The sequence below is a fragment of the Lactuca serriola genome, chromosome 8, assembly GCF_051521515.1.
Source record: "Lactuca serriola cultivar US96UC23 chromosome 8, Lser_US96UC23_V15, whole genome shotgun sequence".
Lineage (NCBI taxonomy): Eukaryota > Viridiplantae > Streptophyta > Magnoliopsida > Asterales > Asteraceae > Lactuca > Lactuca serriola.
In genome coordinates, this window is record NC_136415.1 from 5,364,136 (window position 1) to 5,369,672 (window position 5,537).

The 5,537-nt window shown below is 30.9% G+C and overlaps 1 non-coding gene across 1 annotated transcript; it reads left to right on the forward strand.

Moving 5' to 3' along the window:
* The first annotated feature begins 3,189 nt into the window (after positions 1-3,189).
* On the forward strand, positions 3,190-3,261 carry TRNAD-GUC (transfer RNA aspartic acid (anticodon GUC)). Its single transcript has one exon. It is a non-coding gene; the product is annotated as a tRNA-Asp (tRNA).
* The last annotated feature ends 2,276 nt before the right edge of the window (positions 3,262-5,537 follow it).

Genomic DNA, 5,537 nt, shown 5'->3' on the forward strand with positions numbered 1-5,537 from the left:
TCATCGCATGTGCAAAAATCTATGAAACTTTTTCTGAAAATGGCTCACTTTGACACATATTATCCAACCACGACATGGTATTCAATCCATCACCAACAACTCTAGTCATAACAATCTCTAGAATCACGTTACCTTCATGTAATTAATTTATAGAACCAATAATTCCATCTTAAGTCTTTTTCCTACCTCTATGCTTCCCAGACACAACGAACCCACCCAAATGACCATGTCAATATTTATAGAGCAAAGTTGAGTTAAAAGTTGATACATTGCTCATGTCCACGTTGTCATTCTTTTTTTAATTAAGAATGACATTCCATTTTACCTAACTTATTTTTCTTTCTTGAGTATCCTCACCTAAAAGACTTTGCTCTATATGACTTTAATAATTGCACAACACCAATGGGCATTTTAAATATCGACATGTAAAAAATATCAAGGCTTCTGGAAAATGTTTTCAATAAGGTCAATCTGTTTCCACCAAAGAGTAACTTGACTTTCCTGTTTGAAAAACAACCTTGAAACCAGCCACTCACCTCCTTCAAGAAGCTAATTACATAATCTTATCACCCACCTAAAGACCCGAATAAAGGAAAGGCAACTGAGTGGAGCACCCACTTATAGCTGCAAGAGACTGTGTACTAGCAAAATTGACACCGACACCAAGAAGATTAGACCTTTGCATATTAATTTTAAGGCCCAGGGTAAGATAAAAGCATTAGATAATACACACAAATTTCCAGATATTTTCTTCATACCAGTTTCCTAAAATCAAGGCATTATCTATATAGAAAAAAAATGAGATGTCATCATACTGGCCTACATTTTAATATTAGATATGAGAATTTGATATTCAAATAAGAGAAACTTGAACATTTCATATTGATTACTACTTATATCTACCTTGTGAGTTGTGAATTAAAGTAATGAATTAACCATGCTTTTTTAATAAACCAGGCATTAAGTATCATATATATATATATATATATATATATATATATATATATATATATATATATATATATATATATATATATATATATATATATAGTTAGGTTCAAATGTTTTCACTATCTATTGTGTGCCTGTATGATTGATTCTGGACCAATCATTTTAGTTATTTTAAGAAAGTAATTAATGCTTATTAAATGTTGAAGATGTAATTAATACCTATTATATCTTCAACATGTAATATGCATTAATTACTTTCTTAAAATAACTAAAATGATTGGTCCAGAATCAGTCATACATGCACACAATAGATAGTGAAAAAACAAAATAACCTAACCCTATATATATATATATATATATATATATATATATATATATATATATATATATCAATCATACATAAACCTAGTTCAATTCTTACTATTGTGTTTATTTTGGTCGTGAACAATCATACTGATGGGTTTTATGCATAAGAAACAATCCTATGTGCTCATACAAACCCTAATGCTTGGATCTAGGTTTCTCTATTGTACATGCTTTGAATCCAAGACTAATAAACTTAGATCTAACATATTATAAACTGAATTAGGGTTTAGAGAATTACCTTTGATTGTTATATAACAATAACAATCAATTCCTTGCTTGGATTGGCCTTAGAAAGCTTAGTGCCTCAAGTGCTGCACCTCTAATGGAGTCACAAACACCTTGTGCAACTTGGATGAAGAGGAGAAGAAAGGAGGCTGCCAAAAACAACTAGAAAACCTAGAGAATCAGTTGTCCACGTTTTTGGGGCCTAAGGGGTCCTTTATATACTTGTGTGGGTTGCTAGGGTTTCAGTCAAAACCCTAATGGACAGCTTAAACTCTAAGCAGCCCATGGAACCTTCTGGATAAGGCCATGGACGAAAATATGATGGGCTCCCATCATAATTTCATTCACCCCTTGTTCCTTTAGCATTCCTTAGCCCAATAACTCAATTATCCAATAACTGCAGTCCAGTCCCCTAAATTTAATTAATCTCTTTTAGCCACAAAATTAATTCTTAATTAATTCTTGACTAATATTAATTAAACAATATGATTTCCCCTTTAATATATTATTCTCATAATATATTAATAAATCATATTTAAACCTCTCTCTCATTAATTCATCCTACATATTGTTATGGTGAAGGCAACCCAAAAGGACCATGCTCATAATCGGGTCAAGTACATACCAAAATAGTTATGGATTTAGACACTAATCCAACACATACTTCATGAGACTTTTAGAGAGTTTAGCAATTTCATCCCTCAACGATGCGACATCACATCCATCATGCATAGATAATGCCAATATGAAATAGCACATCAGATTCGTGTTATATAGGTAATGCTACAAGTGAGCATGAGTAGGGTTGGTTGTTCACTCTCTAACCAAGTCTATTAGTTTTTAGAAAACTAGAACCCAACCTAACCCAAAATCGATCGGTTTAAATTTGTGTTCATCGGCTATTTCACCGTTCAGTTTCAGGTTCATCAGTTCAGAAAAAAAAATAACATTTTTCCATTTATAATGCATGGTCAAATATTTTTTTCTTATTAGTGGTAATCGATTTTATAGAGGGATATTGGACACTGTTTTATGTTGGAAACATAGTCCATAGTATCCCACAATAAAAAAGTTATTACCAATTTAACTAAGTGGGTGTTTGAGATTTTATTTTAAACTTCAAAATGATTTATTGACTTATGGTGGTGAGAAAATGAATTTTTAAAAAAATGTTTAGATTAGTTGTTGTGGTTGGAAAAGTCAACAAGTCAATAATTTTTTTTGGAAATTCTAAGCCTGTCAATAAATTGTTTCTTTAAAAGTGTTTGTGTTAGTTTATACATGTTTTAAGGGATATTTTTCTTTTACAGCACAAAAATTTATAAAAAGATTTAAAAAGTTAGAAATCTTAACTCATTGAAATCTTATTTTTAAAGGTTTGATGGAAAGTTATTTTAAAAATCAAATTCATATTATCAAACATTTTTTTTGACTTTAAAAGAAAAACAGTAAGTTTTTAATTAAAATCCCAAACATGATTTACATATAACGAAATATAGTAAGTAATATCAACTTAGAAAGACGTACGAAATACAAGTATACAACCAATCATCAATGTGTTTCAGTTATCGCGAGTGAAAATTTAGTTAAAGTTATATAAATCCTTTTGTATATTATTATTATAATTGCTATTCTCCTTATCATGTTGTCGTTGTAGTATAGTGGTAAGTATTCCCGCCTGTCACGCGGGTGACCCGTGTTCGATCCCCGGCAACGGCGTTTTCAACTTTTTATGACTCTTACCCTTTTTTTTTTTTTTTCTTTTGCTTTTTACCCTTGAAATTTCGTGAATTTATAACTCTAACATTTGCTATACCGTTAAACGTTTTCAGTTTTAATCGCCTATTACCGTATTTTTTATTTTGTTACCCTTGAAATTCCGTGAATTTATAAATTTAACCTATCTCACCCTAAAACTTCTAGAATTTCGTTAAATCGAATGCTATGGTTTTTTTCTCTTAGGAAAATATATGAAATCATGCTGTTTGTTAGTTATTCGGTTATATTATCATTATCTTTTCTACTAATTCAATTATCTTTTCTACAAATTCAATGACACATGTTTTACTTGAGTTTTAATTTTTTTTACTATATACTTTGTTAAAAAAAATTATAATTTCTATACAATGATATCGGGTGTGGTGTGGTGTTTGTCCACGCTATGAGATCATGGTATTTAAGTCCGGTATAAATGAAATTACGAGTAACTTATATTTACCCATTCAAAAATAAATATATAAATAAACAAAGGGAAATCTTCAGAAAGATCCCAATATTTACGGAAAAGTTACACTTTAGTCTCAAGATTTTTTTTTTGAACGAAAAAGTCCCGAAAACCGGCAAAAATTTGCAGTTTGACCCTTTTTGACCGGTTGAAACCGGTACCAAATTAATTTGGGACTATTTCATAAACTAATCCAAAATATTGAGATTTTTCTGTAAACAAAAAATATTAGGATTTTTCTGTAAACAAAAATATTAGAACTTTTCTACAAACAGAACCCTTATTATTATTATTATTATTATTATTATTATTATTATTATTATTATTATTATTATTATTATTATTATAATGGTTCTGTTTGTAGAACTGTAATAATAATGAAATTAATTTGGTACCGGTTTCAACCGGTCAAAAAGGCCAAACTGTAATTTTTTGCCGGTTTTCGGGATTTTTTCGTTCAAAAAAAAAATCTTGGGACTAAAGTGTAAATTTTCCGTAAATATTGGGACTTTTATGAAGATTTCCCATAAAAAAATTACAACTTTATGGTCTAAGACTAATACACACTTTATTTAAGAGCAATTACTAAAACTGTCGTCCATGGTTGAAAAGATCGCGGGAAAGGGGGGTTGATTTCTGGTCTGATTTATCCGACATCAACACCTCATCAGAGGTGGTTATCTTCAACGGGATGGAACGAAGAACGAAGATGAAGAAGGACCGAAGCAACATCTTCAGGGGCGTGTCTGAGTAATGGTTCTTCATCAGTGGGAGGAAGAAAACGAAAGCGATAGTTGGTGGTTAAAGGGGAAAGCTGATCTCCGATGAGCCATCGACTTTGGTTTGGGTCATCGTCAGGTTTGACAGCTCCGGTCAACAGGAAGGAGGTGGAGGAGGGTTGCAGTCGCCGGTAAAGATCACCAGTCAAATCCTTCTTCTTCACTAGTTCTACAACAAGAGGGCTTTTGGGTGTAGTAACTATCAACGGAATAGGGAAGGAGCAAGTCAAAAACGGATGAGTGTACCAAAATATATATATATATATATATATATATATATATATATATATATATATATATATTTATACCTTAAAGAGCATTTACAAGATTTTGCTGAATTTTAAGAGGTATAAGCTTTTAAGCATCATATACAATAATTTTATGCATCGGAGAATAATAAATATTATCCGGTCAAAGACAGATTTTGAATAGGTCTTCTAAGCTTATCTTCAAATTGAATGGGTTAAATATGAAAAAGTCAAATAAGATGATGATGATACGATTTTGAATGGGTCAAAGTTTGACCAAGTGTTCCTTATATCCAATTGAATTGGTAAATACTAAATCGTATCCGGTCAACATTTATGAAAAAGTCAAATAAGATGATGATGATAAGATTTTGAATGGGTCAAAGTTTGACCAAGTGTTCCTCATATCCAATTGAATCGGTAAATACTAAATCTTATCCGGTCAACATATTTGAAAAAGTCAAATAAGATGACGATGATAAGATTTTGAATGGGTCAAACTTTGACCAAGTGTTCCTCATATCCAATTGAATCGCTAAATATTGAATCTGTCAATAATAATGAAAAAGTCAAATAAGATGATGATGATAAGATTTTGAATGGGTTAAAGTTTGACCAAGTGTTCCTCATATCCAATTGAATCGCTAAATACTGAATCTGTCAATAATAATGAAAAAGTCAAATAAGATGATGATGATAAGATTTTGAATGGGTCAAAGTTTGACCAAGTGTTCCTCATATCCA